Genomic DNA, 25010 nt, shown 5'->3' with positions numbered 1-25010 from the left:
TCATTCCTTCATTCTTCCACTTCAATTCACCTCAAAGGTCAAGGAGACGTTACTCCATTCCTCTCTAGGCCATAAAAACCAAAAGTTTGACTTGTTTTGAAGGGGAAATGGGTGATCTTAGGAACTTTGCTCTGGACCCTTTGGAAGGGTCAAGTGCGAAATCCTAGTTTTCGCTCAATTCCTTCACATTTGTTGATTGTTAGCAACCCAAAGTTATGCCCAAGGACATCTTCAATCCTAATTCTCCTTGACCCACACTAGACTTGGCACAAAACTGAGAGAAAAGAGTGGTTTTGTGGAATTTCGCTCTGGACCCTTTGGAAGGGTCAGGAGCAAAATTCCTACTCTAGGCTTGACTCTTCATCTTTTCAACTCCAATCTTCTTTGGAAGGCAAAAATATATCACTCCTCTCCCAAGGAACAAGGTTTATAGTCTAAGCAAGGGAGCAAATGAGGTTTATAAAGAATTTCGCTCTGGACCCTTTGGAAGGGTTCGGAGCGAAATTCATTTTTTAGGCAAAATCTTCATCGAGTGCAAACTCAATAATTTGCCCAACTTGTCCATGGAGGAGCTCAACGCAGTGCTGTCAAGATTCATTGCATTTACCATCAAAGAGAAGGATTAGGGAAACGAGCTTCTAGAAGAAAGTTTGTTATGAGCTACATGTGGTGTTATTTCCTCATTGGTGGAGTTTTTCTTGAAATTTGTGTCAAAACATGCCTTATTTTTATTGGTTAGTTATGTTATCGGTTAGTTGGCCACAACTAACCCTAATTAGGGTTTTGATCTCAACTATCCATTTTAGGGCAATCTTGGCCCTCTATTTCATTTTGGAGCTCTATTTAAGCTGCCATTTTTCATTTGTATGTATGAGAGAAACTTGAACAATTGTTGCTATTCTGCTGCTGGATTAATAAAAAACATTGAATTGGTGTTTTTCTACTTAATCTTTGGAGCTTATGCATGGTTATTCATCTGCTCAATCCAAATTTTAGAATTTAGTTTAAGTATTAGAATCGGATAATAGAATGTTGCGTATGATTTATGGTGGAACTCTGAATCCATACCACTAGCTGTTTGTTGATTGCAAATATGCCTTGTGTGGTCAACTGGAATATTTAAATGTGCTTAAGTTCAGTTGTTATCTAATCATTGATATGCATCAAATTGATGGTGTCTTTGCTTGATAATAACTTGAAATCTATTTGATCTCCTTAGAAGATTGCATTAGCCTTAGTGGAGTTGTTCTTGTTTTGGCAAAACTAAGACTAGTTGAGTTTCACTAAAATCATCCTTCATCCTTGCATTCCTAGATATAGTTTTAGTATTTCACAACTCTATCCTTTTGCTTTTTTTTTTGATAAATATTTCGTAGTAGTAGAAAAGAACTTCATTGCATATCATCCGCAAAGCACTTCATAAAGTCTTCTCATGCGAAAGGCCCCTTGATGAAACAACAATCACAACAACCACTTGTGCTTATCCACACGTCAAAGCTTGACATTTATAAACCTTGGAGTTGTCTCAAGTGATCCATAAGCTAATCTTCAGCACTTGAGTAACTTTGTTCAAGAGAGGATAAGATACTTTTGGGTATTTTATTCTGTGTTCGCATGTGCGTAAAAAACACATCAACACCTCCCAAGAAATCTCTCTCAGTGAGGAAAGCTGAACCCCCTTCGAGGACACAAGAGAGGTATTAAGATTTCTATTCCTTCTAGCTTTAACATAGTTATGAAAAATGATAGTATTTCTATCCCCTTATTGAAGCCAATCAATACGAGACGTTTGTGTCCAAAAAATCTCCTCACATAACTCTCATTCCTCAAGCTTCTTAATAGTTGCTGACTCCTCTCTACTCAAATCCTTTGTTAGATCATGATCCCGAATTTGGTGAGTTATAGTATCCAGTTGGGCTTGAGCCATCATTTTATTGGAGTGAAGATTGTTGAAGTACTACTTGCAATCTTTTAGCAAAGGAATACCTAGTCTTGTCGTAAGCAGGCCTCCCTTTGTGCCACCATTCAATCATTAAGTCTTGGAGTGAAAGCTCACACAACCACATAAGTTGAAACTTAAAAGAGGGGTTCTCTGAAGCTCTGAATGAAACAACTGAGAATTTAATTGGCTAGTCATTAGAACCTCTTCAATTCAAGATCTTTGAGTTGGTAGTCCACCTATCCCCAATCCAATAACAAGAGACAAGGAATTTGTCAAGCCTCTCTAAAATATCATTTTCTCCACTTCTTTTGTTGTTCCAAGTGAAGATGCCATTATTCGGCTTCACATGAATTTGTTAGAATCTAAAAAGATGAATAACCTTGAATCACTAGTGCAAACGAATAGAAATAAAATTATGAATGTAAACTTTACAAGGTCAAAATAACATCACAAAGTTAGCTTCCAAGAGAGAACTGCAAATTGTAAAGAAGCAAAATAGCATTAGGAGAATGAAAGAGGAAAATCTGCAGAATGCAATTACAATGCAATAGAATGGTAATAGAAAGACTAGCTAGGAGTGAGAATATGTAGGAAATGAGAGAGGGGAGAGGTGGCAAATATGACCAATGGGAAGAGACCACCACAATAGCCTAAAAGAGGCAAGTGTAACTCCCATGGAAGGTGCCGACACCTTGCACCCACTCATTAATACTCACTTTATTAATCCTAAGCAAGCTTAATTAAAAGTGTAGGAAAAACGTAGGAATAGGAAAATAAATACCAACTAGGAAATAAAAGCCTACACTAACACCCCTCTTAAGTGCAGCTTAGGTGGGTGAAAAGATGATTGATCCTGACAAGTGACGCCATCTTAGGTACCCATGTACAAAGAAGTCCCTCTAAGAGAGAGAGAGAGAGAGAGAGAGAGGATTAGGAAGCCCCTCCAAAAGTGGACACCTGCCACAACCCCAACAAGCTCGCAAATGAAGGAACTTGCTCTCAGTGAAGGGTTTGGTAAAAATGTCCGCAACGTGATCTAATGTCGGATAGTACCTAAGATCAGTGATTTTCTCACGAATCAGCTCTTGACTGTGCATGTGGATCCCAATGTGTTTTGTCCTATGATGATGGAGCAGATTGCGAGAGATCCGTATGGCACTCTGGTTGTCACAAAAAATGACCACAAAAAATGACCGTAGGCTTCTGAAAAGTATTGCCAAACTCAATGAGAATGTTTTGAAGCCAAATGGCCTCAATAGCAGCATTAACTGCTCCTCGATACTCAACCTTTGTAGATGAAAGAGCAAATGCAATCTGCATCTTGCTCGACTGACAAATTGGACCTGGTTAAGCAATATCTTGAAGTAGACTTGCGATCTTGAGTATTGCCTGCCCAATCTGAATTTGTGTATACCACCAAGTCAAAATTCACGCTCGCCGCATAGTGAATCCCATAATGAGTACCCTAAATGTAGTGAAGAATCCTCTTAGCTGGTTTCTAGTGCAGCTCATGGGGATCCTGCATGAATCAAGAGACAATGCCTACAAGATATGAAATGTTAGGTCCTGTGTGAGTCAAGTATATGAGACTACCAACAAGTTGTCGATATAAAGTGCCATCCACCAAAGGTGAAGAACACTTACCCTCAAGTTTGACCCCAAACAAAAACGGTGTCGATGCAGGCTTACAACTAGTCTTGCAAAATCTATATAGCATATAAAGAGTGTACTTATGATGTGCAAGGAATATCTTTGAAGAAGACTGAGTGATCTCAATCCCCAAGAAGTAGTGCAGAAGTCCAAAGTTTGACATCGAGAAATGATCATTAAGGGTAATTTTCACTACTTGAATTATGGATGAGTGACTCCTTGTGATCAACAAGTCATCAACATAGAGAACCAGAAATGTGAGAGTATCATCTTGCTACAAAATATAGACATTTGGATCAGGATGGCATACCAAGCTCGAGGGGCCTGTTTGAGGCCATAGAGAGATTTTTAAAGATGGCAAACAAGTGAAGGATCCTGAACGAACCCTAGTGGCTGCTCCATGTATATCTTCTTTTGAAGGTCAACTTGAAGAAAAGCACTTTTCACATCCATTTGATGAACGTCCCATCTGTGAGCTGCAGCAATAGCAAGGACAAGTCGGGTGTAATTCATTTTGCCGACTGGTGCAAAAGTCGTAAGAGTAGTTGATCCCTGGAACTTGAGAGAATCCTTTAGCAACCAAGTGAGCCTCATGTTTATCAATCGACCCGTCTGAAGCAAATTTTGTCTGATAGATCCACTTGCACTGAACAAGTTTTCTTGCCTTAGGAAGAGGGACAAGATCCCAAGTGTGGTTCCTCTCCAATGAACTGAACTCTTCTTGCATAGCTGCATCCCACTTGAGGATACTTGAAGTGTCCCGAAATGATTGTGGATTAGAAGTTGAAGTAATGAAGAGATGTGGAGCTTGCTAAAATTGTGACCTTGTTCTTCTAGCATTTGGAGGATCACCATTCCAATCACTTGTTGACTTTAGTGTCTAACGAGCCCAAGGAGGTCTTGAGATTGGAGAATCTAAAAGAGAATCAACATCCTCTAATGATGATGTTGGGAGGAATGTGAACACTCATCATCACTGCCACCATTTGAAGTGGAGAAAGAAGACTTCTCATCAAAAGCAAGAGGATTAAGATCCTCTAAAGTACTATTGTTATGATGCAATGTCTCCAATGTCATAGTGGATGGAAAATTGGTAGAAGAAGAGCTAGCATGATTCTCCTCAAAACGAATACTCCTCTCAATGAACAACTCATGAGTGGTAGGATCAAGCAACTTGTAGCCTTTGACATCATTTGGATATCCAACAAATATGCAAGGCTTACTCTATGGATCCATGGCCTTGCATTTCTCTGTTGGAATGTGGGCCCATGCATGAGAACCAAACATGCAAAAGTGCTTAACTGAGGGTTTTCGACCAGCCCAAATTTTAAAGGTATTTACCCCCTCTACAACTTTGTGAGGGTCTTGGTTCTAGATGTAACATGCACAATTAATGGCTTCTGCCCAACATAGTGGTGCCAAAGATTTGGAGTGTATCATACAGTTGGTCATTTCTTTCAAGGACCAATTTTTTCGTTTTGCAACTCCATTCTCCTGAGGACTATAGGGACCTGTATCTTGCAATTCGATGCCCTCAGAGACACAAGATTACTCAAACCTGTTGTTGACATATTCCCCCCCCATTAACTGTACTCATAACTTTGATAGATTTCCCAGATTGTTTCTCTACAAATGCTTTGAAGTCCAAGAATGAATCAAAGACTTCAGACTTTTGTTTGAGAAAATATACGGAAGTGTTTTTGGAGAAAACATCGGTAAATGTCAAAACATATCAGGATCTATTGAAAGATGGATGTGCAAATCGTCCAACCAAATCGCTATGTACCGACTCCAAAAGCTGTGAAGCTCTACAAGTTTTGCCTATGTCAAATTTCTCCATTGGATGCTTGCCAAAAATGCATCCTTGACAAACACCATTAGAAAAGTGATTTGGAGGCAATCTTATTACCTTTTCATGCTGACTAAAGCTACTGCAAGCAGTGGTAGTTTAAGTAGCCAAATCGTTGAGGGCACAAGTTACTCACTTCATCAGAATGAGTGAGCAAAATAAACGAAGGAGGATCAAGAACAAAATGAGAAAATAGATAAAGTTGAGATTGATGATATGCTCTTCCAACTACAACTATAGAATCATTGTGCAACTCACGAATTACCACTGGATCAAGAGAGAACTCAACCTGCTTACTTGAACCTATGTGAGTGATCTGATATACTGATAGGAGATTAGTTGATAGTGAGGGCACAAATGTGCCATCCCCCAGATCAATAGACCCTCTCCCACACCTCAACAAGAATGTCATCACCCATCAAAATAGAAGGCATCGAACATGGATCCAAAGTTGCAAGTTCATCCTTTGATATGAAGCCATGTGGTGCAAGGCACCCGAATCAAGAACCCAAGTAGATGGTGGTGAAGCAAATGCTACAAGGGCCTTCCCCTTTTCTTTCGCCTTGCTGTTTTCTTTAGCCTTGTTAGACTCCTCACTTGAACTTTGTTTTATTGATTCAGGAACACTGATATTATTCGTTTCAAGAATGTGTGTCAAGTGATAAATTTGTTTCTTCAAACATTTATGCTCATCATGATTGAGCCTTTTAAAAAAGGCACATTCGACCTTCTCTTTCTTAGGCTTGCCATCATTAGAAGATTGGGTTTCATTAGTTGCTCTTGATTTTGATCCTTCTTCACATTGTTGTTCTTTTGTTTCTTCTCCTTATTGTTACTACTTTGTCCTTTTTGTTCTTTTGTGCCTTGGTTGACAGCCAGGGCACGTGACTTAGAGGATTTTAGAGTGCCCATTTGGATTAGCTTATCTTGCTCTGTTGTGAAAGAAATAGAAAAATCATCTAACGATGACATGGTAAATTGAGTCCCAAGTGCACCCTTGGTAGCATACAAGGTAGAAACAAACATTAAATATTTAGAACTTAGCTTAGAGAGAATACTGAGAATTAGTTGTTTATCTTTCTTTTCAATTCAACATTGCTTTAACTGCAGCCTTACTGATTTCAACTTTGTGAAGAAATCTCGGATTGTGTTAAAATTGTCTGTACTTAGACTTATGAGTTCATTTTCCAACACATGACCCTTCATTGAATCTTGAGTTCCAAATAAAGTTTCTAACTTCGTCCATATTTCATTAGGAGTACTCAAGGATTCAATATGAAAGAGTAAATCAGGAGATATAGACAAAGACAAAGTTCCATATGCTTCATCACATCTATTGAACCACTTAGGCTTTTTTGCATCTATAGTTGGTTCAATTCCCAATCCCATTGTTACTGTTGCAAACCAAATTTTCTTAAGTAGATTGTCATGCGTGATTTTCACTCAAAATAATTGTAAGGACTTAGAATGAGAACTGTTGTTTGATCCATGATGTAGAAATGCTGAAAAAAAGAGAACTCAAGAACACCAATACACCCCCACCCTTTTTACTAGTCTTAGAAATCACCCCCACAAATATTACAATGTTGGCACTTTATATTATAGAGCGTTTGCAAAGCTTTTCCCAAATTACAATAGTGTTAAGACCCACAATGACTAAAAGTACAATCACAAAATCTAGAAAAATTAGCTATGTAGTTGTGCTCGGGACCAACTTCAACATACAATATTTTAAAAAAGAGATAACAAATCTGATCAAAACCAATACGGCTAGAAAGTGCTTATCTTTATCTTTCTAACGATATCTTGTGCGCTAAAATCTAACACTCGAGGCAAAAGATACGAATTTTTAAGAAACTTATTTTGTCCTATAGGAATGATTTTTTTTAGCAATAAAAAGTTTACTTTTGATTTGATTTTTGAAAAATCTATTCATTGTATGTAGATAATAACAAAAAACTCAGAAATATTTTTGAGCTATGAACTAAACAAAAAAATGTTTTTTGATCAAGCAAAAGATGAAAAAATAAATTAAATTCAACCTTCAGCTAGCCAAAAAATGGCTGCGTGACGCTTTTTGGACAGCAGTTTTTGACAGATCCATTCAATATTTGCAAAATCTAATAGCTACCTAAATGGTTTTTTGGGGTTGAGAAGCAAACTCAAAAACCGTTTTTCGATTTGATTTGCAGAAGATAGAAATATGATGCAAAAATGAAAACACCTCCAATCTTTCTCTAAATTCTGTGATTTGATTTCTGTGAAATGAAAGCCAAATTTGACTTTCTTGAGCCTTCTAGATGCTATAGAATAATTGAAAAAGTCACCAAGGTTACCATATTACTTCAAACACCCAGATTTTACAAAATATTTGCACAAAAAACTCCAGAGATCAAAATTTTCCATTAAATTTTTCTTATTCTCAAGTTCATATGGAAATGCAAGAGGAGAGCATATTTAGTTTTTTTAAAAACCTGCAGAAAACTTATTAGCCTCCCACCCCCCCTACCCCCCCCAAATCTCGCAAATAAGGAAACTAAAAAATCTATTCTTGCACTAGAATAACTTTGATACCATGTTAGAATTTGAAAAGATGAATAACCTAGATCAACTAATGCAAACGAATAGAAGTAAAAATGTGAATGTAAATGATTCAAGATCAAAATAATATTATAGAGTTAGCCTCCAAGGCAAATGGTAAAGAAACAAAATAGCATTAAGAGAATCTAAGAGCAAAATCTATAGAATGCAATTACAATGCAATAGAATGGTATACAAAGACTAGCTAGGAGTGAGTATATATAGAAAATGAGAGAGGGGAGAGGTGGTAAATACAACCAAAGGAAAGAGACGACCACAATAGCCTAAATAAGGCAATTGTAATTCCCATGGAAGATGCTAACACCTTGCATCCACTCACTCTAATACTCACTTTATTAATCCTAAGCAAGCTTAATTAAAAATATAGGAAAAACCTAGGAATAGGAAAATAAATAACCAATTAGGAAAAAAAAACGTTCACTAACACAATTAATTTCTAGAGATCAATTTTGTCCCTTAAAAGGTTAGCAGATGGATCAATCTTGACTATGTGGTGTAGGAGCACCTGATGGACTTTATGCCTCCATGAGGCAATTTTGTAAATTTTGCTTTAGCATTGTGTTTTGGTAATGTACTAAGGTATTTTAGACCATTTTGGACTTATTTGTATTGAGTTTGAGTCTTAGGAGGTCATTTGTAGGTTATATGGAAAATATTGTAAGTGAGTTTGACTTAGGAGGTCATTTGTGGGTTGTATGGAAAATATTGTAAAAAGTTATCATGTTGTCAAATGTTGTCATGCAATCTTACATTTTTGGTTGTATGTGGAAGGTGAAGGGTCAAGTCATTTAAAAGTCAGTTGTAATTGATCATTGTTGGCTGGAAAAGGTATAAATATGGTCTCCGACACGAATTCCATTAGTTGTTGAAGGTATTTGAAGGTTGGAGAAGGATGGAATAAAGAACTCGGAATATATTTTTGTAGCATCCTTACATTGTTTTTTTAAAGTTTTCAGAATTTGCAGTCTGAAACATGCTATTAAACCGCCCTTTAATGATCTCATATTGAGGACCATAATATATGGATGGAAAAATATTTGTTTCTAGTTTCCAAATCTTTTTGTCTCGTGAAATTTTATTGAGTTTTGTGTAAGATATGGTGATTTTGGTGAAGGTTGTCCAGTTTGACAGTTTTTGGTGAAGATAACAGTCTGCAAAAATGTGTGGTATGGACTTTGTTGGTACAATAAAGCCCTAAAACCAATTGGAAAAGTTTTAAAAATGATTCTAGTTTAATCTAAAATTGGTTTGGTTCAATTTCATCAAGTCTTTCAAAAGTTATAAGCAATTTGGTGCAGGTTGCTTGGAACCCTACCTAGGGTTATGTTGTGACGTATTCACACATCGCCCCATTGCAAATGGGGACCCCTACTTTTTTGCTTTCTAGGTTTTTAGGGTTTGTCTATTAGCCTTTGCATGCTGAGTGTTGCCAGAGGGATCACTAGGATGGCAGACTCTGCTTGAGCTAGGGTGAGTCCCCAGGGCCCCAGAATTAGGGTTTCTTTGAGAGTCTTCCTTAGGGCTTGGTTCTGCTCTTGTTGCTAATTGTGTCTTGCTTGGTGAGTGAATATCATCTTTGAAGGTCTGAGTTAGGTCGAGCTGGTGAGTGATGAAGTCTGGAATGTGTTGACGTGTATTTTGTACACCATCATACACAGAATAAAATACCTAAGGGTATCTTATCCTCTCTTGAGAAAAAGTCTCTAACTGCTGAAGATTCGCATAAAGGATCAGTTAGGATGACTCCAAGGTTCCTTTTAGTAGGGTCTCTACATGTGGATAAACTCCAGTGGTATGATGTGATTTGCTGGAATCACAAGGGGACTTACATCTGATGATTGAACTTCCGATCTGCTTTGCTAGAACACAAGCTCTCACTAACTTAGATTAAAAAAAGGGAAAAAGGAAGGGGGGGAAGAGAGGATCTAATCCTAATACTAAGAATGTAGGAGCAATGATTTGATTTTTGATGAAACTCTAACTAGGTCTTGTTTTGACATCAATGGAACATCTACACAAGGCTAGTGCGATCTTCTAAGGGAAGCTTTATGATGTTCAAATCATCACCACAGGCATAGACACCATCAAGTTGATGCATATCAATGAAGAAGCGACATATTGAAATTGAGCTTAGGCTGAATGATTCCAGTTGACTACACAAGGCAAGTCTGCAATCAACAAACTGCTAGTAGTATGGATATACGAATTCCACCATCAATCAATCATATTTCCTGCATTCATCTAATCATCTACCATCTAAGATTGAAGACTCAACGAGAAACCATGCAAATTGCAAGAAACGACGCACTTCACCATTACTTCAATGAAAATGGAGTTTGTTTACAATCAATGGCAACAATTTCTTGCCTTGTCCTCCTATTCTACTCTAATTGCTTCCAACTATTCTCTAACTATTCTAACTATTTACATACTATCTCTAACAATTGCTAATTAACCTTTACAAATGAAATGCCAGGGCTTATATAGTGCCCACAATACAATTTGATGGCTTAGATCAATTCAAGATCAATGGCCAAGATTTTACAATGAAAACCCTAATTAGGGTTTGTTACAACCATTACATAACATTTAATGCTTGACCAATGATAAAATTGTATTGCTTGGACACATGTCCCCTCTAGAAAAATCGACCAATGGATAGCCGGGGTAGGTACATCGGAGTTTGTGCCACCTTCCATGAGTTAAGTACATTGAATCTGGACATGCTGAGGTGGACCTCACTGATTGGAGAAATGATGACTAGGACGCCACCTCATTTGACACTTGTAACTTGGTAGATATTCAACTTGATGTTGTTGAGAAGCTTGCTTCAATTAATTCATCTGGAACTATTTACTTCTTCAACGAGCCCTTGTTCTAACTCCCTGTGTCCTTGATGTGCAGGATGATGTACCTCGACTTGGAACGCTGGATTGAAAGAAGTCACTCCTATCCTTGCTTGATCGTCCCGGCGAAGACCGTCCTTGATCCGGCTTGATTTTCCTTGATGAGATCTCCATTTGATGCCTACACAACATTTCAAAATTAGAAACATGATTTTGCAATGAATAGCATAGATTAAATTAATTTTAGGAAACTTCATGATTAGTCCTTGAATTATCATTTCCTAAATGACGATTGAGCTAATACAATTCAAAATTCAAAATTCAAGCTTAAGGCAATGACGATCAAAATTCGAAATTAAAACAAGAGATCTTGCCATACCTTACTTGAGAGCTTAACTCTAAAATGCCCAAATAAAGGAATTCGCCTAGGCAAAAATCAAAATTTGATGGCTTCAACGTGATCTTGAAGGATAATGAACGTCCTCTTTGTCAATTCGCCACCCTTGGGGATATCTTTGATGTGCTCTTCAATGTCCTTGGCAAGTTCGCCTAACTTGAAACTTCAAGTTCGTACTCCCTTGCTTGGAATGAAATTCGCTCCTCTAACACACAATTCGCGCTACTCCTTTGTCTTCAAATCGCATATGAAAGAGGATGCTTGAATAATGATTTAAAAATGAAATAAACACCTCCTTTATAGGCGCTTCCACCACCCACTATCATATAGGCCGACTTTTGTAAAAATAAAGCAATTAAAATGATTTTTGAATAAATAACAAGGGCCGACCTTCATAAAATAAACTCAAACGCTTCATTTGATTTTTTTATTAAATTAATAATTAATTATTAAATGCCTTTATTATTTAAATTATCAAATTCGATTTTTTACAAAGGCAAAAATAATTAATAAATATCAAGCGCAATATTTAAATGCTAATTAATTGAATTTTTTAATTTATCGAGTTTTAGCATTTAAAATAAATTCAAAAACTTGTTTGAACGCCAAATTTTGAAGATGAAAGATACGTACCTCATCGCCCTGGTCCTTGACTGAGGGACAGGAGCGATCCATCAACTTTGTCTTGATCCTTGCATTTTTTACGTCCAAAATCTTCATCTCCACGTTGAATTTGCCATTTTCGCTAGGATTTTCGAACTTGAGTGTCCTGCTTGTGTGAATGAGTGCTCTTTGATGTGACATCGCCCTGGTCCCTTGGAGAGGGACAGGAGCGATCTTGATGTTCTCTCCATTTCAAACTCGAATTAGTAACATTTTAACGTTCACCTCCTTTGTATCGCCTTCCAAATGATGTTTTAAACCTTGTGCAACTTTACATTAACGTGATCTTTAAAGGATAACGAGCGTTTTGGCAAATATCGCCCTGGTCCCTTGGAGAGGGACAGGAGCGATCCATCAATTTTTACTTGAAATTCTCCGTTCTTGATATCAACTTCTCCTTTATTACCTTTCAAACAACGCTTTGAACCCTTTGCAAGTTTGTTTTGTCATGATCTTCGAAGGAAAATGAGTGCTTTGGCAAATATCGCCCTGGTCCTTTGGAGAGGGACAGGAGCGATCCTAGTGTCCTGGCCCAAATTTGCAAATTTTTGATCTTCGTTCTTCGTTCATTGCCTTCCAAAGGACGTCCTTGACCTTGGCTATCCTTGCCTTGTCTTGGTTTTGAAGGAGCATGAAGGATCCTAAGCAAATCGCCCTGGTCCCTTGGAGAGGGACAGGAGCGATATAGCTTCTGTGTTCAATTTGAGGATCTTTTAACGTTTGAAGTCTTTGTATATCACCTTCTGATCATGCCTTGGACCTCATACGACCTTGCAAAACCTTGACCTTACGTGATTTTTGAGGGATTTGGCCAATATAATAAACATCGCTCTGGTCCCTTCCTGAGGGACAGGAGCGAACTTCAAGTTTTTGGGTTCATGCTTGCGTTCTCCAACTTGCAATTGCCCTCCTTGGGTAAAACGTGATCCCTTGATCTTCCTTAATCACTTGGTGCTTGTTAATCTTTCGAAATCTATGCCTTTATGCAAATTTCGCTCTGGTCCCTTCCTGAGGGACAGGAGCGAATTAGGTGTCTTGATGCAAATCTTTCACTTTGGAGATCTTCGTAACTTTGTGCTTGATTGAGACACCTTAAAACATCTTTGCCACCTTTTACTTCGCCTTGAAGTGTCTTGAATTTGGAGGAAAAGGCAACATAACTAAGATATCGCCCTGGTCCCTTGGAGAGGGACAGGAGCGAATTTGTACTTGTAGTCTCCATCACACTTCGCCAGCTTCCAAATTTATCTTCAACGGTTTCGTAATGTCCCCTTTCATTCATCCATGCCTTGGAATTCATTGTAACTTGGCAAGAAATTTGTCTAAGACAAAAATCGCCCTGGTCCCTGCCTGAGGGACAGGAGTGAACTTGGGCATTTGGGTCCCTTGTTGACGTTTGATAATCTTCAATTTGTCTTCAATGGGTTCAATTCATCTCCTTTCTTACCTTCAAACATAAAACTTGCTTGATCTTTGCCCAGGTCGTACCTTATGAAGAATTTCGCTCTGGTCCTTCAGTGAGGGACAGGAGCGAATTTGACCCTCTAGGCAAAAAATTCATCATTTCATTGTTTTTGATCAAGTCTGGATGCTCTATCATGCTCATTTCGTCCTTCACCATGCCTTTGATGTCTCGATTCGTCCAAACAAGGTCAGGAATGGCTCAACTAAGCATTTTCGCTCTGGACCCTTGGCGAGGGACAGGAGCGATTCGCCTTGGTCCTCCTGGGAGGGATAGGAGCGAAGTTCGCTCTGGATCCTCAGTGAAGGACAGGAGCGAAATTTGACTTTTCGAACTCTCTATCAGGATAATTTTTATGGAATATATTCCATATATACTTTCAGGATGTTTGAGAGTGGTTTCAGACCTCCAGGAGTTATATTGCAAAATCTAGTTTTTTGAGGTTTTTCAGTTTCCAGACTTAGTCAAATTCAGGATCAGGACATTCCAGACTTAGCCAAATTTCAGGATCAGGACTTTCAGACTTAGCCAAATTTCAGGATCAAGACATCACTCAAGCCGGACTTGCTATCCATGTGATCCCCTGGGCGACACTCAAAATGCAAAGGCCAGCTAACAAAACCCTAAAAAACCTAAAGAACAAACCCTAAAAAAGCAAGAAAAGCAAGGGTCCCCATTTGCAATGGGGCGATGTGTGAAAACGTCACAACAGAATGTCATCCTGATCTTCAAATGTCCTGAAATTTGGCTAAGTCTAGAATGTCATCTTGATCCTGAAATTTGACTAAGTTTGGAAAACTGAAGAATCCTCCAAAAACTAGATTTTGCATTATAACTCTTGGAGGTCCGAAACCACTCTCAAACATCCTGATAGTATATATGGAATATAACTCAAAGTATAAGAAATGTCACTTATACTTAAATGTTATATTCCATAATGAATCCTGACGGAGAGACCAAAATGTCAAATTTCGCTCCTGACCCTTCCAAAGGGTCCAAAGCGAATTTCGCTCCTAACCCTTCCAAAGGGTCCAGAGCGAAATTCTCCATAAGATATTCTAGTTTGACCCAAACTTAGAACTAACTCATTCCCAGGCATTATTGAGGGCAAAACACTTGTTTGGATGAAGAAAAGTGAGAAATGAAATCAAGATTTGAGCCTAAATGCGAATTTCGCTCCTGACCCTTCCAAAGGGTCCAGAGCGAAATTCTCCCTAGACACCTTTTTCTCCTTGTTTGCACTGGAAACCTTGATTCCTTGGGCATGGTAAGGGCAAATTGACATATTTTTGCCTTAGGAAGTGATTTGAGGTGTTTGAAAGTGTGGATTTTGTCTAAAGCATGAATTTCACTCCTGACCCTTCCAAAGGGTCCAAAGCGAAATTCACCTTTTCCTCTATTTTGCTCTTTCATATGGCCAAGTTTTGGATTTTGAGGCATAGTTGAGGAGACTTGGATGCATGTTTGCCTTGGAGAGAAGGTTTAAGACTACAAAATGGTGAAAATCAACCTAGAATGAAAATTTCACTCCTGACCCTTCCAAAGGGTCCAGAGCAAAATCTTCCATTTGACCTTCTATCTTGCCTAAAATGATGAATAGAGTTTGAAAGGACCTTGAAATTGATCAAGTTTGAGAGAGAATTGGATAAATCAAGATTTTCGCTCCTGACCCTTCCAAAGGGTCCAGAGCGAAAATCCTCATAACCCTCATTTCCTTCCTAATTTTGGCTAAGTGTTGGTCTCTAAGGCATGTATGGAAGTGAATTGGTATGTTCTTGCCTTAAGGGAATGACTGGAGGTGGAAAAGATGAAGGATTCTAGCCTAAAAGGTGAATTTTGCTCCTGACCCTTCCCAATGGTCCAGAGCGAAATTCTTGAAAACACTCATTTTCCCCTTTGACAAGATCAGTACCTTGGTGGAGATGCAAGGAGAATGGTCTATGTTTGCCTCCCAGAAGAAATTGGAGTTGGAAAAATGAGCAATCAAGCCTAAAACAAGATTTTCGCTCTTGACCCTTCCAAAGGGTCCAGAGCGAAAATCTACCTAGACCTTATTTCCTTCCTTGTTTGATCAAATTTTTAGTATCCAAAGCATGCTAGAAGGAAGATGGACATGTTTTTTTGCCTTTGGGAATGTTTGAAAACAATGAAAGGTGGAGATTTTGTCCTAGAAATGGAAATTCGCTCCTGACCCTTCCAAAGGGTCCAAGGCGAAATTTCACTAAAACCACCTTTTTTCCAATTTTATGCCAAGGCAAGTGCAAACTAAGGTGAATTGAGATGGGAGAGGTCCCTAGGAATGACTTCAAGTTGCTAAGAAATCATTGAACTTGAAGGAATTGAGCAAAAACATGAATTTCGCTCTTGACCCTTCCAAAGGGTCCAAAGCGAAATTCCTAGAAACACCTATTTTTCCTTGGAGGAGGTCAAGTACTTGTTTTTTTATGGCGTGGGTGGAAGTGAGATAGCATGTCTTTGCCTCTTGAGGTCGTTTGGAGTTGGAGAAATGAAGAATCAAGCCTAAAGCATGATTTTTGCTCCTGACCCTTCCAAAGGGTCCAGAGTGAAAATCTTCATGGACCTCATTGTCTTCCTTGTTAGGTCAAGTTCTTAGTGTCCAAGGCATGTTGGAAGAAGGATAGACATGTTCTTGCCTTGAGGGATGATGGAAAGCAATAAAAAAATGAAATATCAAGCCTAGAATGAGATTTTCGCTCCTGACCCTTCCAAAGGGTCCAGAGTGAAATTCTCCAAACCTCTCTTTTCCCTCAATTTTATGCCAAGTCTAGGGTGGTTCAAGGTGAAATAGGATTGGGAGTGTCCTTAGGTGTGACTTTGACTTGCCAGTGATTATCAAATTTGAAGGAATTGAGCCAAATCATGAATTTCGCTCCTGACCCTTCCAAAGGGTCCAGAGCGAAAATTCTACAATCACCAACTTTCCTTGCAAGACAAGTCAAACTTTGTGTTTTTATAGCTTGGATGAGTGAGGAGAAGTGTTTTCTTGCCTTTTGAGGTTGATTCAAGTTGAAAAGATGGAGGAAGAATCCTAAAACAAGATTTTCGCTCCTGACCCTTCCAAAGGGTCTAGAGCGAAAACCCTAAAAACCATCTTTTTCTCCAAAATTTGAGTGAAGTCAGGCCTAGGCCTATGTGAGAAAAGCTCTTTGGATTGCCTTGGAAAGACTTTTGATCACCAAAAATGCAAATTTTGAGCTAAAACTTGAATTTCGCTCCTAACCCTTCCAAAGGGTCCAGAGCAAAATTCTGGATAGGTCCTGTCCCTGGCTAGGTTTTTGAGCGAATTTTCCTTTTTAAGCTTTGTGAGGATCAAACAAATGTTGCCAAGTTGAGAAGTGGATTCAAAATGAGGGAGTCTAGATGAGTTGAAGTGAAGAAATTGAAATTGAGTGTGGATAAGCAAGCAAAAGGTGAATTTCGCTCGTGACCCTTCCAAAGGGTCTAGAGCGAAATTCTTCAAATCCACTATTTGCTCCTTGTGTCAAGTTAGGATTCTGATTCCTAGGGTGTGGTTGAGATTGGAGTAAGGTTATTTAGCCTTGCAAGATGAGTTGAAGTGAAGAAGATGAAGAATTAAGCCTAAAAGGTGAATTTTGCTCCTGACCCTTCCAAAGGGTCCAGAGCGAAATTCACAAAATGTCATGTTTTCTTCAAGATAGTGTTGAGCCAAGTCAGTGATCAAGGTGAATGGACCTTAGAGATTGCCTTAGAAGAGATTGTCAATGGAACAAAGGTGAGTTTTGACCTAAAGAAGGAATGTCGCTCCTGACCCTTCCAAAGGGTCTAGAGTGAAATTCCCCAAATCACCTAGTTTGCCCATGATGAAGGTCAAGTTGTGGATTCCTAGCCTTTGGTGAGGAGAAGGATAGCGTATGCTTGCCTTGGAAGACATTTTGGAGTAGAGACATGATGGAATTTGTCCTAAAATGCAAATTTTGCTCTAGACCCTTTGAAAGGGTCCAGGGCGAAATCCTTTGAAATTCCTTTTTTTTAACCCTGTTTGAGCTAGGCAAAGGGCTAGTTGTGAGATTATGATGAGAAGAAGTTTGAAGGCTAGGCCTAAAATTATGAAATGATGAAATGAGGTCTAAATTGGCCAGGAATGCAAATTTTGCTCCTGACCCTTCCAAAGGGTCCAGGGCGAAATTCTTATAGGGCTTGTCCCTGGGAAGGATTTTGAACGAACTTTATTTTAAAGTCTTCTTGTTGATGATTTAAGGTGAAAATGCTTTGTTGAAATGAATATGTCATATGTACTTAATCACCTTTTGGTTTATTTTGCAGATGGAGAAAACTAGTCCAACATCATCAAGGACGACCTCTTCTAGCCCAGCATCATCAAGGACGACCACTTCCAGTCCAACATCGTCAAGGACGTTCCACAGGCAAAAGGGAAGACTCAAGGCGCTTTGAAGCGTTGGAAGACTCAAGGTGTTCAAGGAATTGCTAGCTACCTCCTGAACCTCCACTTCGCCACACTAAGGAACCACAAGATGACAAGGAAAGACGATGCTGACATTTCAAGGAAAGGTACACCATCCATCCTGCACATCAAAGACAAAGGAGGTCAAAGCAAGGGTCCGTTGAAGAAGCAGATAGTTTCAGAAGAGTTAATTAAAGTTAGCTTCTCAACATCATCAAATTGAACATCAACCAAGTTACAAGTGTCAGACTAGGTGGCATCCCAGTCATCACTCCAGTCGGATTGGTCCACCTCAACGTGTCCAGATTCAATGTACTTGACTCATCAAGGATGGCACAAACTTCGAGGCACCTACCCCTGCTTCCTGTTGGTCCTCACCCTTGGAATGTAATTTTCTAATTGGCTAAGGAAGTTTGTTGTAACAAACCCTAATTAGGGTTTCTATCTTGTAATCCTAGCCATTGATTCTAAATCAATCAGAGCCGTCTATTTGTAAAGGGTTTCTCTATATAAGCCCTGGCTCCTCATGTGTAAAGGTTAATAGTTGATAGTGGATAATATTGGGTTAATAGAGAATAGATAGTAGTGAATAGTCAGAGAGTAGGAAATAGTTAGAGTATAGTAGAAAGAGAAGGCAAAGATTGTTGCCAAGATGTTGTTGTAAAGGACTTATAAACTTCATTGAAGAAATGGTGAATTCTATGGGTCGATTCAACAATTTGCATGGTCTCTATACTTCTCAAATTTGATTTCATGTTATTAGATGAATGGAAGAAATGTGTATGATCGATGGTGAAATTTGTATATCCATGCTACTAGCAGTTTGTTGATTGCAGACTTGCCTTGTGTAGTCAACTGGAATCATTCAGCTTAAGCTTAACTTCAATTGTCGCTTCTTCATTGATATGTATCAGCCTGATGGTGTCCATGCCTGTAGCGGTGATCTGAACATCATAAAGCTTTCCTCAGAAGATCGCACTAACCTTGTGGAGATGGTCCTGGGATGTCAAAGCAAGACTTAGTTAGAATTTCATCAAAGGTCATTCATTGCTCTTACATTCTTAGTATTAGAAATAGATCCCATTTCAACCCTTCCCCTTTTTCCTTTTTTTCAAAATCTAGGACCAGTAAAATCTCACGTTCCAGCAATTTCCAAAGCAAATCAGACGTTCAGGTTGTCGAATGTAAGTCCCCTTGTGATTCCAGCAAAATCACATCGTACCGCAAAGAGCTTATCCACACGTAGAGAACCTACATACAAGAACCTTGGAGTTGCCTCGATTGATCCTTCGGCGAGATCTTCAGCAGTCGGGAACTTTGTTCAAGAGAGGATAAGGTACCTTTACGTATTTTATTCTGTGTTTGCATGTGTACAAAAAACACATCAACAGGTTAGCAGTTTTGGGAAAAGTATCATAACTTTTGCTTTAACCGTTGGATTTCGGTATAACTTGGAGGAAATGTTTGTATTTAGGCTTTCTTAAATCTCACCGAAGCGATTGTCTTAATTATGTCTCTAGTGAAAGTTATTAAGGACTGTTCTCAAGTGGCAGATTCTGTCCTAGTATGTTGATATGGGTAAAGGGTTAGAAAAATCAATCTATTGTGTTGATGTGAATCCTCCCTCTTGCATCACTATGGCACCTCTTTTTTCCTCCAAGATATAAATGACATTAAAATCCTCAATCATAATCGAAGGAAGAAAAGGAGCAAGAGATCGAACATATCTAACATGAGACCAAAGCTAAGATTTGCCAAGAAATTTAGTTAGGAGCATAAAAATTAGTGAAAAGACAAGTTTAACCAAAATTCAAACTAGAAATAGTCATAGAAATAGAAGGGTGACTCGAGATCCACCAAAGATAAACAACCTTGGATCCCAAAAACAAGCCACACCAACAAGGCTACCATGGGCCTCGGCACATTGACAAAAGACACAAGTCTAGATTCTAGGAGTTCTATTCAACATACCATCCACTATTTTGTTTCTTGAATATAGACAATATCTAGAGAATGGGTACCAATCAACTCACCAATAGCTTTTTGTATAGGGATGCTATTTATACTCCTCACATTCCATGAAATAACAATCATTTATGAGATTGGGAGAAATGAGAGTCAATGGTTTTCACTGACCTAGATTCCATTGTCTCATCAATTAATTTCACCTTCTCATGGTCTTTCTTACATCCCACCTTATAAGATTTCTCTAGAGGCTCCTTTTTAAGTTGTGTTTGTTGCAAATCTAATGCATATGAAACCCTACTGCTTTTCCCAGAATTAAAAGTCTCTTTCATGTGAGGAGTAACTAGATCAGCCAAGGCTCCAACATCCTCCAAAACGAAAGTCCCACTCGGGTTTTGAATCTTGATACATCTGGTCTTAGTCACAGAGTTTGCCGAATTTCAGCCATCAAGTTCGAAATTCGGCGAATTTAAAACAAAATCCAAAAATTTGTTGCTGTTCGCCAAAAAATTCGTACGGCTATGGCTTAGGTTTTCAATTTAAGAATAGTTTTTAAAAGAGTCTTCTGGTGTTTAATATGCGTTGGCTGTGTTGAACTATTTAGCAGATGTGGTGACTTCTTCAAAATTAGATGATTTAGGCTGACATGGTGCTCCGAATTCCACCACTGGGTAGGCGTGTTTAACTCCTCGCACGACTCTTATGGCAGTCAATTGAACCCCGACCTGCTTGCCTGCCATTATCCACACGTATGACAAGTTTAGCGCACGAAAGCCTGAGGTTGCACTCTTCACGGGAAAGACTCGGGGCTCGAACGTATCGTACTTATTTTAAGTTTTATTGAAAATAATTTAAATCTTTATAATTATTTTTAAATGATTTGTTTTTTAATTTTATTTTTTATTCGATCTTAAAATTTTATATTTTAAAACATTTAAATTAGATTTTAAATTATTGTATATTAATTATTTAGTATATAAATTTTAACATATTTTTCTTTATATATTAATAATATTTAAATGTAAATAAAATATTAAAATTAGGTTTTCAATTGTAATACATTTTTTATTTAACATATATACTTTTTTAATATATATTTTTTTGATCAGTTAAAATTAATATTTTTTATTTATATATTAATATTTAAATTAAAATTTTAAGCACATTTAAATTACTCTATTTTAAATTTATTTTAATGTATAATTTTACGTAATATTTTTTTTTCATTTATAATTATATTAAAAAAAATTATAAGGCGAACTTAATGTCGAATGTTTTTTTGAATTTTTTACCTTGCCAAATTTCATCCAAATTTTATTCTTGCCGAACAAGAATTCAAATTCGAACCTTGTGACTTAGCATCTGGTATCTGGGAGGGTAAATATGTATCCATCTAACCATCCTTTAAATCAACCAAAGACAAGTTCTGATCATCATTCTCTATGTCATTTGACAAGGCCACTCCTAAGGACTCAACATCGAAGAGCAGCTCAACTAGAATCCCCTCTTCTCGATCCAGGTCCTCCAAACCATCAAACGATTAAAGATCCCATCATTTTGTTTGTTCTTGAGGGTTCTTTTTTGACCTCTTCCCTAATTGCGAGGCCTAACAGGAATAAAGCCCTCCTTATCTGCAACCCCTTTAGACATAGGGGTCTTCCCTTTATCAATCTTAGGAGTAGAGTTGGAGAGAGCATTAGCTGCAACAACCACTTGATTGAATTGTGGGCATTTCCTTGGCAGATGCGCATACTCGTGACAGATTCAATATCTAAAAGGAAGGGTTTCATTGGCGAGCTGTTGAATCCAAGAAGAGGATCCAAGGCATATTTCCACATAATTTGGCAAATTTTTATTCAAATCAACTTCAACATAGATTTGGGCATATGAAATTACATTCCTATCTAGAGTTTGCTAAGTTGAACCAACCAATTTGCCAAGCAGAAGAGCAATCGTATGTAGCATGTTGCTTCATCAAAACTCAAGCGGAAGCCATGGAAGACGAACCTAGACACAGAACTTCGAAGGGAGCTCCTTAACAGAATTGAACCCACATGCCAGGGTTTGATGAAGAGACCAACTTGGTTATAAAAATAAGGTCCACCTTCAAAAGTGTTATGTTTGTCCGCCATGCATGGAAACATAACTAGAAAGTAATTATTGGTAGCCATCATTATCTCAATATCACCTTTGGGGTTCCAAATCCATCGAGCCCAAGATTACAGAAAAGAAAGTCAAAGCCCCATGAATTTGCAAATTAGAGCATGATTGCTCAAGTAACATTCTCTGTGACAGACTCTGGCTGAATCACCAAGAATAGACGGTTTTGGCTTCTCTCCAAACAATTGTTCACTTTCTTGATTTTGGGTAAACCCTTCAAAGATGAAGAACCCTTACTAGTAGATATCTTATTTAGATCCTCCATGGCCTTTGCATGCAAAGAGGAAGAAGGATCTGCTATACCCATGGCTTTGGAAATCACCAAACTCAGGGAAGCACCTTGCTCCTCCATTACAAACACAAGATCAAAAGCCCAGGAGACACAAAAATAGAGTTGGGAGCACTAACTCCACCAAATCCCAGTGTAAATATTCACCTGGACCAAAGGAAAGCCCAAGAAATACCCTCCACACAGCCAAGAGGAAAGCAAAAATCCCCAAAAACCTGCCAAAATTGCCACACAAAGCAAGCCCCACGCATCACTATGAAGTGCAACCCACAACCCAGGTCCACGCCACTCCAATCTGCCCCACATACAGCCAACCCAGCGCATGCACAGTAGAAAGAATGCGGCTAGGGTTTCCCCTAGCATGTGCGGCCACATAGATTCTCTATCTCCATCCTCAATTTTTTTTTTTTATAATATTACATAAATTTAATTTTGATATTTATTTATTTTATAATATAATTTGATTGTATTTGCTGTGCTGGAGGATACATCTGCGGCACGAAATTTGTACACCTGATCCACCATGCACACAGGCCTTAAACACGGTTCTTACAATGAAAACAGAGTATCTGGGTTTATGTTTGAAAAGGGGACATTACGGGGCTGTTACCTGAGGATAAAATGATTCACAATAAAAGTCAAGAGTAGCCAAGACACAGACTATCATCTAATCATGAATATGATAGAGACATTGAACCTGTTAATAATGGAAACTTATTGTGGCTGAACTTGAGGTACCTCACCATGATAATGATTTAACCCTTGTATAAGATGAATTTGAAGCTACATTGCTGCTGGTGCAGAGCTAAGAATATGACAAATATTTGCTGAACCACATTAACTCCTGTGCTGACAACTTGGACTGCAAATATTTTCCAACAAGTCTAATTTGTGCATGTTTAGTAATGCTTGAAGCACATGAGATCAAATTTCATTGTGGAATTTTGTCGAAATATGGGTGTTCCTACTGTATACATTTTCAATTTGCGTACTTGACAATCAGGTTTCTTACAACTAGAATGCATGACAAACATCAGTTTAGAAATAATTTAATGTAACCTGACATCCTATTCCATTGATCTCCTTTTAGGCACACACTAGGAGTCTGGGAGAATATTAGGAAAAGGTTACTTCATTCACCACTTTTGCTATGAATAGAGGGTGGATTTAAAATTGTTAAAATTATAGTCACAGTACATCTGGATCCTTAAACAGAGGAAGGAATTAAAACAATTGAACGATGAGCTAAGTACTTGGAGTTGAGAATGCATATCAGAAAAGCGCTTATTATCAAACAGTATTATTATGAAATCAACAAGGGCAAGAAAAAATTAACTTGATGATGTGGATTAATATGGGTACATGGATTAATAGAATTCAAACTTAGTCTAATTTAATATGGAATATTGTTAGTTCATTGACCATGGGGATTGATACAAGTTAGAATACTAACACATTGTATCAATATGGTGCTAAAGCCACAAGTGGGCAGAGTACTGAAATGGTGTATCAAACAGGGCCAATGACACAAATGGGAGAAGTTATGTAGAAAACCTGTCACTAGGTTTGAAATATTTGGTTGAATGATGTCAACATTTTATTGAAGCTTCAGCACATCTATATTATTTTTGCAATCCATATTTTACATCATTGTAGGCATTGTTGGAAACAATAAATATAAAAAAAATTATTCATCTACTGTATGCTCTCACCTTATCCTCACGAGATCTAGGTGATTAGAAAGTGGTGAATAATAATATTTACTCACAGTATACTTTCAGCTTGCCCTTACAGGATCCTTGAGATTAGAATCTGATTAATATTTTATTTTAAAATTTGTTCATTTGAAGAGCTATGACTTTAAGGTGAGACATGAGTTCAATCTAATGTACGTATTAGTTATTTTTTTAGTTAGATCCACTGCATTTTATCCAGGATCTTACACAATTACCACTTAAAAAGCTGATGCGTATAATGCAATTACTCAAAGTCCTAGAACTACCTTAAAACATATGATTTATAAAAGCTAAGAGTTGGTGCTACTGCATGCTTTCATTGAACCAAAACCTGTGTATAATATTTGCGTAAGCAATCTGCCCAAGACTAAGAATGCTTTAAGACTAATCACAATAATGTATTTTTTTACAACAAAAGAACTTGGAATAAGCAACTAATGGTTCTTTGCATTAATGGCGTAAGCAATAAGTGCAACAAGCTTGCATTTATAAAAATACAACTCATTATCTAAATCATTGTTCATGAAGTGTAACTACCAAGGAATGAGGGAAAACCTCATTACCCAAATTATATTTGAAAAACTCGCACTTGATAACTCTGCTGACCCAAAACTTTTCAAAAACTTTGACTCCAGGTAAATTTTTTGAACAATAAAAGCACATAAATTTGTATAGTTATTCCTCAAATACACACATTCTACTGAATTTGAGGAACACAATACCGATTTGCTTCAAATAAACACTATTCTCAGGTTTCCAACTCTAGACTGTATTGTGTGCATGTATAAGGCGGACATCTGCATTGTGGACAAGAAAATTGGTTTTGGGCAGCAGCATTTCTTCCTTACTTGGTTACTGCCTTCTCTTGGGCTTGAGTGCCTCAGCAAAGTAAAGTGAGATTGAATCATGCAAGTTCAATCTTAATATAATTTTTGTGCCTAATAACCTTTGTCATTTTGATTTCTTGCTTTCCACAAATTCTCTCCTCTCTGGGCTTGAGCATGAC

General features: G+C 37.9%; 1 protein-coding gene across 5 annotated transcripts in view; it reads left to right on the top strand.

The window, feature by feature from the left end:
* Positions 1 to 25010, top strand: part of LOC131045280 (trafficking protein particle complex II-specific subunit 120 homolog) — a 207232-nt gene that overhangs the window by 26695 nt on the left and 155527 nt on the right. The gene's annotated exons all lie outside the window — the stretch shown is intronic.

Source organism: Cryptomeria japonica, chromosome 9 (genome assembly GCF_030272615.1).
Source record: "Cryptomeria japonica chromosome 9, Sugi_1.0, whole genome shotgun sequence".
In the NCBI taxonomy this organism is placed as follows: Eukaryota; Viridiplantae; Streptophyta; class Pinopsida; order Cupressales; family Cupressaceae; genus Cryptomeria; species Cryptomeria japonica.
Note: the sequence above shows the minus strand (reverse complement) of the source record. Positions and strands in the feature narration are given on the sequence as shown.